The 15,415-nt window shown below is 43.9% G+C and overlaps 1 long non-coding RNA gene across 1 annotated transcript; it reads left to right on the forward strand.

Annotated features, from left to right (window-relative positions):
- The first annotated feature begins 10,255 nt into the window (after nucleotides 1-10,255).
- On the forward strand, nucleotides 10,256-10,988 carry LOC149126252 (uncharacterized). Its single transcript, XR_016235755.1, has 2 exons — nucleotides 10,256-10,340; nucleotides 10,831-10,988. It is a non-coding gene; the product is annotated as an uncharacterized LOC149126252 (long non-coding RNA).
- The last annotated feature ends 4,427 nt before the right edge of the window (nucleotides 10,989-15,415 follow it).

A 15,415-nucleotide genomic window follows, 5' to 3' on the forward strand; every position in this document is an offset into this window, starting at 1 on the left:
ACCCTGGTGGCTCATGGGCTGTCGGAAGTAGGTCTTATTTACTGTCACATGGGCCTCTCCACAGGACTGCTTGAGTGTCCTTAATGCACTCCCAGAGGCTAGCTTCTCCTGGCACAGATGATCCAAAAGCAAGGCAGAAGCCCCAGTGTCCTTGGTACCCTACCCAATAGTATTTACGCTGTTATTCACAGAGACCAAACCAGATGAAGTGTGACACATGATGGAATCCCAGAAAGTGGTGATAACTGGGAGTTCTCATACAGGCTGCCTACTGCACTGGATATGTGCTTCAGGGGAACTGTCAGCAAAAGTTATACCAAGATCCACATGGAACCATCTACCCCGACATGGCTGAAATAATACAGGTGGCCATGAGGATGTGAGTGTGGTATTTCAGATGCCTGTCTGAGGTAGGCTTCGGTCATGCCTTCTACCACTTATGCCAAGTTCTGGTTCCTCAAGTGGAACCCAAGAGGATGTTTAAAGCAACAGAGATCTCAGAAAATACCAAGGTGCAAAGCGGATCTAGAATTTCACAATTACAATATGTGATCTGAAACTGACATACATCTTGGATTGGTTCTATCATTTAGAAAGTTTATGTCCTGGTTGCCGTCACCTTCAAGCCATAACAGACAGGCTACTGAAGCCAACACTTGACTGTTTGGCTTTTCACAGAGGGTCAGAGTGAATCAGATACTCCAGTTTTAGGGAAAAGGACAAGACACAGTCCCGAAGGAAACACATCTTAAACATAGATGTAATCGAATGCAAGGACACAGGCCAGTGCTGTGGCGGGCGCAGCAGGTTAAAGCCCTCGACTGCATAGCTAGCACCCCATAGGGCGCTGGTTCAAATCCCAGCTGCTCCACTTCCAATCCAGCTCCCTGCTAGTGCACCTGGGAAAACAGTAGAGGATGGCCCAAGTCCTTTGGCCTCTGCACCCATGTGGGAGACCTGGAAGAAGCTCCTGGCTCTTGGCTTCAGATCCGCTCAGCTCTGGCCATTGTGGTCTTTTGGGGAGTGAACCAGCAGATGGAAGACCTTCCTCCCCCACCCCTTTCAAATAAATAAATCTTTAAAAAATATATCACAAGGATTTCAATTTAAGTCCAGTTAACATTGTGACAGACTTGTTCAGACTACTGAGGTCACAGAGTATGATGAACACATGTCCCAAAGTCATGACTTTTTGAATCACATGTAATAAAATGATTTGAGTGGGTTTAGAAAAAATATTTTCATCCATGCACTAGGCTAAAAAACCTTGGATCACAGATAAAGCTAACTGCCACTCCCCCTTGTCCCGCCCCAATTTTAATGCCTAGTTTAAAAGAATCGCCCCACCTTCTCCGGCAACTGGAAAGGCTGCGTGACACTGTTCTGATGAGTAAGATGCATGTGAAGTCTGCTGGTGAGTTGCGGGGGGTTGTTTTCCTGACACACATACTACACTTCCCCTCCCCTTCCTGCCCCTACCTGCCACGTCAGGCTAGTGACTGGCACTGGAACTGGAGCCTAAGCAGTTCCGAGAGGGAAAGGCCAAGAGAATGAAAGAGATCTTTTTTTTTTTAATTTTATTTAATGAATATAAATTTCCAATGTACAGCTTATGGATTACAATGGCTTCCCCCCCATAACATCCCTCCCACTCGCAATCCTCCCCTTTCCCGCTCCCTCTCCCCTTCCATTCACATCAAGATTCATTTTCGATTCTCTTTATATACAGAAGATCAGTTTAGCATACATTAAGTAAAGATTTCAACAGTTTGCTCCCACACAGAAACATAAAGTGAAAAAATACTGTTTGAGTACTAGCTATAGCATTAAATCTCAATGTATAGCACATTAAGGACAGAGATCCTACATGAAGAGTAAGTGCACAGTGACTCCTGTTGTTGACTTAACAAATTGACACTCCTGTTTATGGCATCAGTAATCACCCTAGGCTCTTGTCATGAGTTGCCAAGGCTATGGAAGCCTTTTGAGTTCACCGACTCTGATCATATTTAGACAAGGTCGTAGTCAGAGTAGAAGTTCTTTCTTCCCTTCAGAGAAAGGTACCTCCTTCTTTGATGACCTGTTCAATGAAAGAGATCTTGAGCCCCACATATGCAGCCAGTGGTTAACTCTGCAGCTGAGTGAGGAAAAGAAATGCCTCTTCCTGCTATTGAACTCAATCCCTAAGCGATACAAATGCATGAAAGTATTTTTATGCCATACCTAATCAAATGGCAATTGTGCTGCATTGAGTGCTGTAGTTCCTAACATTTTCATTATCTTCAAAGAAGTGATTTCAATGTTTTGAAATTCGTAAAAATCACTATTGTTGATCTTACTCTAAAAAGCTAATCATTCCATGATGATCCTGATACCTCTGGGCTTTGAGGGCATTCTTGGTGCTTGTGCCTGGCCCAGCTCTCTTTTTCTCAGTTTTTTTTTTTTTTTAAATATTATTTATTTGAAAGGCAGAGTTACAGAGAGGCAGAGGCAGAGAGAGAGCAAGAGCGAGAGTGAGAGAGAAAGAGAGAGAGAGAGAGAGGAAGAAAGAGAGAGAGTCTTCCATCCGATGGTTCATTCCTTAAGTGGCCAAAATGTCCAGAGCTATGCCAATCCGAAGCCAGGAGCCAGGAGCCTCTTCCAGGTCTCCCAAGCGGGTGCAGAGGCCCAAGGACTTGGGTCATCTTCTACTGCTTTCCCAGGTTATAGCAGAGAGCTGGATCATAAGTGAAGCAGCCAGGACTCAAATCCGCGCCCATAAGGGATGCCAGCACTGCAGGTGGTGGCTTTACCCGCTATGCCACAGTGCCAGCCTCTGGCCCAGCTCTTATACAACACTGGGACTTCAGAGATGGCCAGTCCTCCGACTGCTACTACCCTCTCCTTCTACTCCCTCCTCAATTTACCTGACATCCTGCAGACACTCTCCCTGGATCCTCTAACCTAAACCAAGTCACCCAGTTACATTCTCAAGAGAATCAAACATTTTATTTCTGGAACGTACCAAATTTATACCTACACATTTATTTTTGAAATTCTATACAGGGGCCAGAGCCATGGCATAGCAGGTAAAGCTGCCACCTGCAGTATGGCATCCCATATGGGAGCTGGTTTGAGTCCCGGCTGCTCCACTTCCAATCCAGCTCTCTGCTATGGCCTGGGAAAGTGGTAGAAGATGGCCCAAGTCCTTGGGCCCCTGCGTCCCTGTGGGAGCACCAGAAGAGACTCCTGGTTCCTGGCTTCAGATCGGCACAGCTCTGGACATCGTGGCCTATTGGGGAGTGAACCAACGGATGAAGACCTCTCTCTCTTTCTCTCTCTCTCTCTCCCCTCTCCTTCTCTGTGTAATTCTTTTAAATAAATACATAAAATTTTTTTTTTAAGTGGAAAAGGGCTACATAAATGCTAGCACTTAAAAAAAGTCTATACGTACTATTTGTTTCCCCACTGAGCTTTCAGGCGCCATGAGGTCAGGGCTGTATTGGATGTGCCACGCCAGTCCTCTTGGTGTCCATGCCGAATGGAATGTTAGGTTCATGCTGTTACTCAGGGGGCCCCTGAAAAGATCCCATGGAGCGCTCTTGTTCCAGGGATTTACAGAACTTAAGACACTTTCTGAGATAGTACCCCTATCAGATTCTGTTAATTGAAATGACTGATTTTCTATGTGTTGTTTATTATTATTATTGTCTCATTTCAAGTTTTTGGGGAGCAGAGATGGTAACCTCCACCAAGCAAACTGGGCAAACTTTGGATAATCAATAGTGCCTAGTGATGAGGGGCAGGTTCTAGCCCTTTTTACTCACTTAAAACAGTGAAAGGTGAGGACCTCTTGATGCTTTCTCATAGAACTTTTTTAAGGCCTGTATTTTGTTTTGTTTTTGTTTTTGTTTTTTTTATGTTAACTTATTTTTTTTAACTTTTATTTAATGAATATAAATTTCCAATGTACAGCTATGGATTACAATGGCTTCCCCCCCATTACATCCCTCCCACCCGCAACCCTCCCCTTTCCCACTCCCTCTCCCCTTCCATTCACATCAAGCTTCATTTTCGATTCTCTTTATATACAGAAGATCAGTTTAGCATACATTAAGTAAAGATTTCAACAGTTTGCTCCCACACAGAAACATAAAGTGAAAAATAATAGATGATTTTTTAAATGATGATGAAATCAGATCAGACCTATTGTCATGTTTAACCCCAGTGAGAGTCAAGTTGGGAATTGATAATTTCTTTCTTTCTTTTTTTTTTTTTTTTACAGAAGATCAGTTTAGTATACATTAAGTAAAGATTTCAACAGTTTGCACCCCCATAGAAACACAAAGTTGAAATATACTGTTTGAGTACTCATTATAGCATTAAATCTCAATGTACAGCACATTAAGGACAGAGATCCTACATGAGGAGTAAGTGCACAGTGACTCCTGTTGTTGACTTAACAAATTGACACTCTTGTTTATGGCATCAGTAATCTCCCTATGCTCCAGTCATGAGTTTCCAAGGCTATGGAAGCCTTTTGAGTTCTCCAACTCTTATCTTGTTTAGACAAGGTCATAGTCAAAGTGGAGGTTCTCTCCTCCCTTCAGAGAAAGGTACCTTCTTCTTTGAAGACCTCTTCTTTCCACTGGGATCTCACTCACAGAGATCTTTCATTTAGTTTTTTTTTTTTTTTTGGCCAGAGTGTCTTGGTTTTCCATGCCTGAAATACTCTTATGGGCTTTTCAGCCCGATCCGAATGCCTTTAGGGCTGATTCTGAGGCCAGAGCGCTGTTTAAAGGCCTGTATTTTGAAGAAGTCAATACAGACTGGACAATGTTGGTTTACACTGGGGGCGGGACAGGCATCTGGAGAGCATTTAACCAAGGTGATACTTTGCTCCCAAACAGATACTTTTCTGCTGTTACAATCCAACACAAAGTCACTTGGCTTTTCAGAGGGGCACCATTTCCCTTCTGTGTTCTATACAAAACTGCAGGCAAGATTTCAGGAGAAGCTATTTTGAGAATATTAAAACATATACAAACCCCAGTGAAAAGGCCATGGGAAAACTGGAAAGGAATCCAACAAGTCTTAAGAAATTTTAAAATACGTCTACTTAGAAAACATGCTACTATTTGCCACTTGGCCTACTTCTTTCCTTTACAAAGGAAATGTCCATAAATGACTTCTGCCCATCCGGAAGTCTCATTAATCCACATTGTCTGGGACTTGAAAGACATGGAGGCAGGAAGTGGGATAAGAGATGGCGAAGTCAGCTGGAAGCAGCATTTCCAGACGTGGCTGCACACTGTGGGGCTAAGCGGTCTCAGGAATAATGGGTGAGCTAGAGACGAGAGCTCTGGAATATTCGAGTGCTCATATAGCCAGATTACTTGGGTCGCAAAGGAGCCAGGCAGAAAGACTTACAGTTCATTTATAAATCTCTGACTCAGCAGTGATTTAATTCAAGGTAGTAATTTTATAAGCTACTTCTTTTTCCACTGGAATTAGGATATACACTTTTTTTTTTTTTTTGACAGGCAGAGTGGACAGTGAGAGAAAGAGAGAGACAGAGAGAAAGGTCTTCCTTTTGCCATTGGTTCACCCTCCAATGGCCGCCGCGGAGGGTGCATCCCGCTGATCCGAAGCCAGGAGCCAGGTGCTTCTCCTAGTCTCCCATGTGGGTGCAGGGCCCAAGGACTTGGGCCATCCTCCACTGCCTTCCCGGGCCACAGCAGAGAGCTGGACAGGAAAAAGGGCAACCGGGACAGAATCTGGCGCCCCGACTGAGACTAGAACCCGGTGTGCCAGCGCCGCAGGCGGAGGTTTAGCCAAGTGAGCCATGGCGCCGGCCAAGAGACGTCCTCTTTAAGAAGGAAAATATCATTTCATATATATAAGGATACTTCAAATGTTTGTAGAAAAATGGAATTATATACATATACATGTGTGTGTATCTTCCTAGGTGTTTTTTTTTAAGACTTTATTTATTTATTTGAGAGGTAGAGTTACAGACAGTGAAAGGTAGAGACAGAGAGAAAGGTCTTCCTTCCATTGGTTCACTCCCCAAATGGCCGCAACGGCTGGAGCTGTGCCGATCCGAAGCCAGAAGCCAGGAGCTTCTTCCTGGTCTCCCACATGGGTGCAGGGGCCCAAGGACTTGGGTCATCTTCTGCTGCTTTCCCGGACCACAGCACAGAGCTGGATTAGAAGAGGAGCAGCTGGGACTAGAATCGGCGCCCATATGGGATGCTGGCGCTGCAGGTGGAAGATTAACGTATTGTGCCACGGCACTAGCCCTCTTCCTAGGTGTTTTTAAAAATGTATTTGAGAAAGAGAGAGAGAGAGAGTGCGAGTTGGGAGCTGGCAAGTCAATCCAGGTCTTCTGCTGGGTGCAGGAACCCCATCACTTGAGACATCACCTGGTGCCTTCCAGGTCTACATTAGCAGGAAGCTGGAGTCAGTGGCAAGATCTGGGTATCCAACCCAGGCACTTGGATATAGGGCCTGGGTGTTTTAACAGGTGTCACAACTACTGGGTTAAATGCCTGGCCCTTGTATTTCTAGTTTGTAATGTAACCTCAGTACATTACTGTGAGAAAATAATGTTTTTTAAAAATAATAATTTTCAGTGCCTTTTAGACAGGAATTTTTGAAAGGTTACTGATCAATTATCCATTACAGAGGTAAACCATCATAAATAATTGATCAGGAAATATCAGAGTCATAGAATAAATAAGCCTTAGGTAGAAAAATCATATACTCTCGTGCTTTCTGTATCACTGTATGAGGGTAATAGGTTCAGATCAGAGAGGAGATGCTGCCTTTGCCAGGGCTAGGAATGGCTTTTTTTGTTTAAGATTTTATTTAGTTATTTGAGAGGTAGAGTTACAGAGAGGGAGAGACAGAGAGAAAGGTCTTCAAACCACTGGTTCACTCCTCAAATGGCCATAAGCCAGGAGCATCTTCTGGGTCTCCCATGCAGGTGCAGGGGCTCAAGGACCTGGGCCATCTGTTACTGCTTTCCCAGGCCATAAGCAGAGAGCTGGATCGGAAGAGGAGCAGCCGGGACACGAAACAAAGCCCACATGGGATGCCGGCACTGCAGGCGGAGTAAGTCTCATACGCCACAGCGCTGGCCGCAGGAATGGCTTTAAACACTAGTCCTTTGGAAAAACAGACATTTGAAGACCTGATGAGGTCAGAGTACCCATCAAGAAGTTATAACCTTGGGGTTAAAGTCACTTCCAAGTCCACACAAGCAAAGTGTGCTGTGGCCCACTCTATCAACTTGCTGAGGATTCAGACTTGGGAAGTTAAGCCCACGTCAGAAAAATGAGTAGGATGCAGCATACAGCTCCTATCAATGCCAATAAATCACACGACTGTTTCGAAATGTTTTTCGTCGTTACTACTGTAACTCCAACTTGGACTTGACATAGCACATAGCAGGGATTCTGCTTGTCTGTTCCCAATCCTAGCCGGTAAACACATGAACAAATCCCTTCAACTGTCCAGCGGAAAGCATCCATAAGAAGGCTTCCCCAGGTCAGCAATCTGAGCCTAGGTGGACTTCTTCGCTCGCTTGCGTTCTGCTTGGGTTTTCATCTTTAGGAAATGGTAGGACTATTTCACCTGTTACATCACACTTTGATTTGTGCGTTAGGCTCGAGGAAGCACAGATGGAGCTAATAGGAGTTTTACTGGGAGGACACTGTGCTATTCCCTCTGCTTGGATTGGATAGCGGGCTGTGGAGAAAAGGTTAACAAGGGATCATTTACTATGATACAATGGGAACGGAGGAGTGGCACTCAAACCAAGGAGCACAGATTATCCCTTTGTGAAGGCAAAGTTGATTAAGAGGCACTCCTTGTTCGCTTTTGTGGGATTGAACAGGGAGCCCATCGCTTAGCTTCAATGTAACTATCTTTCCAGTCCCCTTGAGAGAAAAGCTGCCTGTCAGTGCTTGGGTAAACAATATCTGTGAGTGATGGAAGGAAAAGTACTCAGAGGCAGGAAAGCAGTGGGCATTGACGACTGGACCAGACCTGCACGCAATTCACAAAAGATCTGAAGACTCGGAAAGAGCATGGAATTGCGTGCCCTCCCCGTTCAGGCTCCTCCCATTTCCCACCACATTTGGGCTCCAGGAATTCGCTGCCAGTTCCGATGAATACCGTGAATTGCACGAACGTTTGTGCCGGTGGAGAAAGGAAAGAGCACAGCTGACATAAAATAACGAGACATCCTTTAGAGTCACACGCACAGTCACTTCCTCTGCCCCGGCCCTGCAGGCCAGCAACACGCTAGACACCCAGACACGGGCCCACACACCCAGCTTTCCGCTAGAAAGTTACGGGGAGAGAGAAACCAGATTCAGATGAATACGTGAAATCCGGATCCACAAAATCCATTCATGGAGCCTGATCTTTTAATTTCTGGTCAACACTTCTAAAACACAATATGGCAAAACATTATTTACGCAGAAAGCATGGGGAGGGGCTGTGTGTGGCTCAGATGAGGAGCTGGAGAGGAGGGAACCCCGGAAACCAAGAGGAAGAAAATGCAAGCTAATCCAGGGGATTATCTGGGCCCATCTCACTGCTAGAAATGGCAGCCTCCCACCCTGGGTATCACACTTTGCAGATCATTTGGTTGATAGAGATTCTTACAGAAATAATAGCCACTGAATCAGCTAAATTACATTCAAGAAATATTGATCATTCTCTACGTTTTTCACATTATGCTGGCAAAAAAAGAGGACACCACACCTAGAAAAAGCCAATCCTCATCTTTGAGACTAAACTGACAACTTTTAATATCTGAAATGCAAGTGATTGTTCTGGAAATGAGGCCTTGAAACGGAAAACAGACCTCTCCAAATTCATGCCCTGTTCTACAGTTCTACAGAGTTACACTGGGACCCACGTGCAGACTACTGACAAACCCGTCTATAAATTACAGTCAGGAAAGCTCACTCACACCAAGAGAAGTGACAGCTGACACCTGAGGAAAGGGATGGGAAAATGTTTCAAGCAACCACAAGAAATGAAGAAGGATGGTTATTGAGAGAGAGAGGACACAGGCAAGGAGCTCCCAGAGTGCAATGGCGAGCGCCCAGTCAGACAAACATGGGATTACAAGCAGCAGCTACAGCTGGTGGCAAGGCGGGGTTGGAGGTCACAAGTTAAAAACTTCAAAGAGCACAATGGCCTGGGCCACTGGGAACGAGCTAGCAGCTGCCCCCTCCCCCCAATAATCCCTGGGAAATCACATCATTATGAAATTGTTTTCCCTAATGGTGGTCCTGAGTCATCAAGGAAAGCCTTAAATCCTGTTCAGTGTTCTCTATTTTAAAAAGCAGGAAATGTTCCAGGCCAGGAGACTGCATAGTGCGTTTTAGTTTCACAGGCAAGCCTTAGTTGGGTAGGTATTTTACATATTTGCCGTGAACTGAAATCTCTCTAATTAATCAGGGGCTTACAGTGTTCTTGATCAATGCTTTCCTAAATTTTTTCTCTGATGACTAGTGACCACGTTACCATGTTGTTAGAAAAAAATCGGTATCTCCCACGAGTCACCACAATATTTTATCTTTTTTATTTCCATGTATTTAATGAGAGGCAGAGTTAACAGACAGAGAGATGGAGAGACAGAGAGAAACGTCCTCCATCTACTGGTTCACTCCCCAAATGCCTATAACAGCCAAGACTAAGTCAGGCCCAAGCCAGGAGCCAGGTAATCTATTTGGGTTTTCCACATGGGTGGCAGAAATCCAAGTACTTGGACCACCATCCACCAGGAAGCTTATTCTGAATCTCAGAGTAGCCAGAACTCTAACCAGGCACTCTGGATGTGGAATGCCAGCACCGCCCCTGCACCCCTAAAATGCAATTAAGACATCAGGTCTGGGGCTGGCTAGCTGGCACTGCGGCACAGAGTTCAGCCGCTGCTTGGGACACTGGTATCCCATAGGGGAGTGTTGGTTTGAGTCCTGGCTGCTCCACTTTCAATCCAGCTTCCTGCTAATGTGCGTGGAAAGGCAGCCCAAGTTTTGGGGCCCCTGCCAACCACATGGGACACCTGGAAGGAATTCTTGGCTCCTGGCTTTGACTTGGCCTTGCCCTGGCTATTGTGGGCATTTAGGGAGATGGATGGAATCTCTCTCTCTCTCTCTCTCTCTCACTCTGCCTTTAAAATAGATAAATCCTCTCCCTCAAAAAAACCACTAAGCCTGGGATGAGCATTTAGCCTAATAGTTAAGCCACCTGTATCCCTCATTAGAGTGCCTGGGTTTGAAGCACAGATCTGGCTCCTGACTCCAGCTAACTCCTGGGAGGCAGCAGTGATGGCTCAGGTAACTGGGTTCCCACTACCATGTGGGAGACCTGTACTGGGTTCCCAGGTCCTGGCCTTGTCCCAGCCTCACCTCAGTGGGGGCATTTGGGGAATGACTTAGTAGGGATGAGGGCGCCCTCTTTCTGCCTCTGCGTGTGTATGTCTCCCGCTGCCTGCCTCTCAAACAGAAACAAAGAAAGAAATCCTGGCTTATATTGGAGAAGGCCTTTTGTGTCGAATTTATATAGATGGAAAAATGATGATTGGGAGGAAGTTGAGAGCAGCAGAAACAGAAAGAAGGACATGTGGTGACCTGGCACATTTGCATGCTAAGTCTGAACTGACTGAACAGTTTTGTGGTGGGGGATGGGTAGAGGAAGGACACATATGGAAATAACTTCTCGGCCTCTACACAGAGGTAAGGGTTACACAGTGTTTTGTCCCAGGAGGCATATCCTATTTGGGCCTGTGGACAGACTTCTGTGACAATCTCTTTGTCCTCCATGCAGACAAAGTTGGCACTAGAAGAGGAAATACACTTGACAAACAGGTTATTCGACAGGTGGGTCAGAGAATGCCTAACTACTTCTGGGTCTCACTCTGCCTGAGCCTTGACTTAGAGCTGTAGCTAGGCAGGCTTGGGGATGTTATTGAGGAAGCTGGTCTCTGTCCTTGACAGGAGGGAAGAAACAAAGCCAAACACCTGAGAGTCCTAGAGGAATGAGTACGTTCTCCAATTAGCTAGAGTGCTTAGCTACAGGTGCTTCCCTTGAACAACCACGGGACTTGCATGCAGCACAGCTACTTCCCAAGTGGTCACCCAGTCTCAGTGGCAAATGTCCATGACCAATGGCTTCCTACCTCCCCAGGGGAGACTTGGAGAATTGTTCAGAAGACAACCATGGGAAAACTAATTCGTCTTACATGTGTAAGACTTTAATTTATGGTTTACCATAGGATCTAACTTTATAATCACCCTCTTTTTTGGTCTTTGTGAAATAAAATATCTTTCCTGGTTTTTTGAGTTCTTGTTCCACACCTATCAAGTAACACTTAAGTTAGATTATGTGGAAGCTGATGATAATATCCAGTTGGTAGATTTTCCAGGACTGTTTCTGGTCCATTAGTCATTTCAAATTTGGACAACACCTGCCCCAGGGAAAAGGAGAGATGTTAACAAAGATTGAAATGACTAATGGACCAGAAGTGGTGCTTTTTTTTTTTTTAAAGCCAAATTATAGGCAGGGGATTACCTTAAATTATCATCCATTTTGTGGTTGTACTTTGGAAATTTACTAGTATATTGGGCATCACTAAATATATCTAAAAGGTAGTCATGCAGGAATATAACTCAGATGTACCATTATTTCTAACCAATGGAGCTTGCAGCATTTACCCACAATCCTTGTCTCAGCTGCCTGTCTGAGTGGAATTCCCACTCCTTTTGGTATGGTTTTGGGAGCTGGGACATCATCTTTATCTACTGGCTTCTGTGGTATTTACTTCATCTAAAATGAAAGATTCTGCATTTAAATGCTGCCTGGAGAAAACACAGTATCTTGCTTTCTTTTATTCATTCATTTGGAGTAATTATTGCTATCACAGACTCATGTGCATTTTTCCCAAACCATAATGATTTGAGACTTATAGAGTATGGTAAAACAGTTGGATTGTTTTTTCAGGCAGGCAATTTTGTGAAGCAAATGGCAGTAATCTGAACCACTTTTTGGTTTCTAAAGATTTCATCTGTTCACAGGACAATTTCAGGGTGCACACAATTTCTTACCTGGAAGCTAACAGCTTACGTTCAAAATCCCCCTTTCCATATCCCACATTCAGGCACAGAAACTTAAACCAAGACACATTCTTTTGACAGAGTTTTCCAATTCTACTTCTTTTGGCTCAGAACATCTGAGTTCTTTGTAATTAGTCTAAAAGAAACATGGAAAACAAGTTATAGTTTTTTCAAATAAACTACATCTTTCCCTTAGGAATTTATACTAAATGTGTATTTAGTTTTAAAAACCAAATGATATGAATGCAAGAAATGCAATACTGGGTCAGCCCAATGGTCTAACCACGCTGTGCTTTGAAGGTTTCATAGTACTCCATTAATGTTGGCCTCAGAAGTTTTGGGATGTATTTCAAACCCCTGGTTTCCTCTAATACTCAGATCTGGATTTACCATTCACAAACTCATTTAAATGTTTTCTGAGCTTATTTATATATTTAGTTTATATCAACTATAGAAATAAGAAGTCCTACAATGACAAGAGTACTATACCATATCTACAAGAGACTATAGCAAGGGACTACCACAGGGAATAAACAATCGGGATGGATAATTCAACTTATCGTGGTTTTCCTCTTAGGCAAAACTACTCATGTCCATCCCACATGCAAAGCTCACTCATCCTTATCCTGTGCCTCTTCCCCAAAGCCTCTTCTGAGCACAGCACCCTTTGATCCAGAGACCTGTGAGCTGAACAGAAAGGGACCTGCCTCCTATATACTGTGGTAGATCACTTCTGAAATGGTCCCTGCCTCTTGTGTTCTGTGTCTTTATGTTATCCTCTTCTCTTGAGTAACCTAATCCTAGCCAAAGAATATGGCAACCTTGCCAGAAGATGTTATTTCTGCAATTCTGTTACATGAGATAGTGATTTCCATCTTTATAGCCGTCTCTCCTCACTTGCTGGATGTAAAGCCATGTGCCAGATCAATGAGGTTTACATGGCGAGGAACTGAAGGTGACTTCTGACCAGTAGCAGAGCAGGAGTTGAAGCCCTCAGTCTAACAGCCCTCAAGAACTGAATCCTGCCAACTACGCAGGTAGAGCTTGGGAGATCTTTCCCCCAGGTAAATGTTCAGAGAAGACCCCAGTCCTGTCTGATCAGGACCCAGTTAAGCTATGTCTGGAACCCCGACCCACAGGAACCACTAGGCAATAAATATGTGTTGTTTTAAACTGCTAAATTTGGGGCTAATTTGTTGATGGCAATAGATAATCAATATATCTACTGTACAGTAGAGGACCAGGGACAGGATAATTGCAATAAACACTCCCATTTGCAAGGGTGAAGAGTAGGAGGCACATAGCAATCCCTGGCCCACAGCAATTCTGAAATTCTACTAGGTGAGCATTGTGGGAATCCCTATCACTAAGTAGTTGGCTTCGTCTACTCTGAGGTGGGTGTTCCTTGAGATCTCCATTCTGCTTCACAGGGGTAGCTATCAAGTTCATTTCCCTCTGCTGTTCTTGGCTGTGTCTTCCCAGATGCCCTTTGTGTTCCATTATACTGCTTACTCTCTTGTACAGCGAACACTGGAGAACAGGGCCTTCTCACCAGCTGAGCTACTTTTTTCAGAGCTTTTTGCCCTGTAGAAATTAGAGGTCTGTAAGGTCTTTTTTTTTTTTTTTTAACTTTTATTTAATGAATATAAATTTCCAAAGTACGACTCATGTGTTACAATGGCTTCCCCCCCATACCGTCCCTCCCACCCACAACCCTCCCCTTTCCCACTCCCTCTCCCCTTCCATTCACATCAAGATTCATTTTCAATTATCTTAATATACAGAAGATCAGCTTAGTATACCTTAAGTAAGTATTTCAACAGTTTGCTCCCACACAGAAACATAAAGTGAAAAATAATAGATGATTTTTTTTAAATGATGATGAAATCAGATCAGACCTATTGTCATGTTTAATCCCAGTGAGAGTCAAGTTGGGAATTGATAATTTCTTTCTTTTTTTTTTTTTTTTTTTTTTTTACAGAAGATCAGTTTAGTGTACATTAAGTAAAGATTTCAGTCGTTTGCACCCCCATAGAAACACAAAGTGAAATATACTGTTTGAGTACTCGTTATAGCATTAAGCCTCAGTGTACAGCACGTTAAGGACAGAGATCCTACATGAGGAGTAAGTGCACAGTGACTCCTGTTGTTGACTTTACCAATTGACACTCCTGTTTATGGCATCAGTAATCTCCCTATGCACCCGTTATGAGTTTCCAAGGCTATGGAAGCCCCTTGAGTTCTCCGACTCTTATCTTGTTTAGACACGGTCATAGTCAAAGTGGAGGTTCTCTCCTCCCTTCAGAGAAAGGTACCTCCCTCTTTGAAGACCTGTTCTTTCCACTGGGATCTCACTCACAGAGATCTTTTTGCCAGAGTGTCTTGGCTTTCCATGCCTGAAATACTCTCATGGGCTTTTCAGCCAGATCCGAGTGCCTTTAGGGCTGATTCTGAGGCCAGAGTGCTATTTAGGACATCCGCCATTCTATGAGTCTGCTGAGTATCTCACTTCCCATGTTGGATCACTCTCCCCTTTATTTATTCTATCGGTTGGTGTTAGCAGATACTAGACTTGTTTATGTGCTCCCTTTGACTCTTAGTCCTTTCATTATGATCAATTGTGAACTGAAATTGATCACTTGCAGTAGTGAGATGGCATTGGCACATGCCACCTTGATGGGATTGAATTGGAATCCCCTGGTATGTTTCCAACTCTACCAATTGGGGCAAGTCAGCCCGAGCATGCCCCAAATTATACATCTCTTCCCTCTCTTATTCCCACTCTTATGTTTAACAGGGATCACATTTCAGTTAATTTTCAACACTTAAGAATAACTGTGTGATAATTACAGAATTAAACCAGTCATATTAAGTAGAACAGACAAAAAAAAAAATACTATGAGGGATAATGTATTAAGTTGTCCATTAGCAGTCAGGGCTATGCTGATCAAGTCACCATTTCTCATAGTGTCCATTTCACTTCAGGAGGTTTCCTTTTTGGTGTTCAGTCAGTTGTCACCGATCAGGGAGAACATATGGTATTTGTCCCTTTGGGACTGGCTTACTTCACTCAGCATGATGTGTTCCAGATTCCTCCATTTTGTTGCAAATGACTGGATTTCGTTGTTTCTTACTGCGGTATAGTACTCTAAAGAATACATATCCCATAATTTCTTTATCCAGTCTACCGTTGATGGGCATTTAGGTTGGTTCCAGGTCTTGGCTATTGTGAATTGTGCTGCAATAAACATTAGGGTGCAGACCGCTTTTTTGTTTATCAATTTAAACTCCTTTGGGTA

This window comes from Oryctolagus cuniculus, chromosome 6, assembly GCF_051225735.1.
Source record: "Oryctolagus cuniculus isolate XC-2025 breed Fujian yellow rabbit chromosome 6, ASM5122573v1, whole genome shotgun sequence".
In the NCBI taxonomy this organism is placed as follows: domain Eukaryota; kingdom Metazoa; phylum Chordata; class Mammalia; order Lagomorpha; family Leporidae; genus Oryctolagus; species Oryctolagus cuniculus.